The sequence below is a fragment of the Colobus angolensis genome, unplaced genomic scaffold, assembly GCF_000951035.1.
Source record: "Colobus angolensis palliatus isolate OR3802 unplaced genomic scaffold, Cang.pa_1.0 Scaffold41, whole genome shotgun sequence".
NCBI classification, from domain to species: Eukaryota; Metazoa; Chordata; class Mammalia; order Primates; family Cercopithecidae; genus Colobus; species Colobus angolensis.
The window spans coordinates 7,475,525-7,476,124 of NW_012117488.1; positions in this window are offsets into that span (position 1 = coordinate 7,475,525).

Genomic DNA, 600 nt, shown 5'->3' on the forward strand with positions numbered 1-600 from the left:
AGCAAGACTCAGTAAAAAAAAAAAAAAAAGAATTCTTAAGTCATGAGATATTAATAAATAATTACCATAAAAATATAACTGCAGGCAGCTTTGAGGTCCTCCTTCTTCAACACAGGAATCTAGAGAGTTCTCCAAATCTTTATTAAATAGTAATTATCTCATTTATTATGTAAATCACTGCTCCCTGTATTTAGATGGATTAAATTCCTGTTACAATTTGGCACTAGGAAACTGGCTTTATACTGTACCCTCTCCATGTAAAAAGTGTTACATTTTATGCTCATATACAGTAACTAGCTTCAACATAGGTTTGTTGGTTCAACCATCTTTTTGCCTTTGATTTCGAGGCTCTTGTATTTATAATTTTGCTTTAAAGGTTCTATGTGCCTTCTACTGAAAAACACCTGAAATCTTTTTTGGCTGTGGTAATGGGAGGTGAGGAGGTGACAAGAATGAGTAATAAATATAAGTTACAAAGAAAGTAGAAAGTTCCATTTCTGGCTTGGGAAAATGAACCACCAACCCCGGGTTTTCCTTAAACCCGAACCTGTCAGAGTTTAAGGAAAAAATATGCCTACAGGACATTTTTATATGTCAACT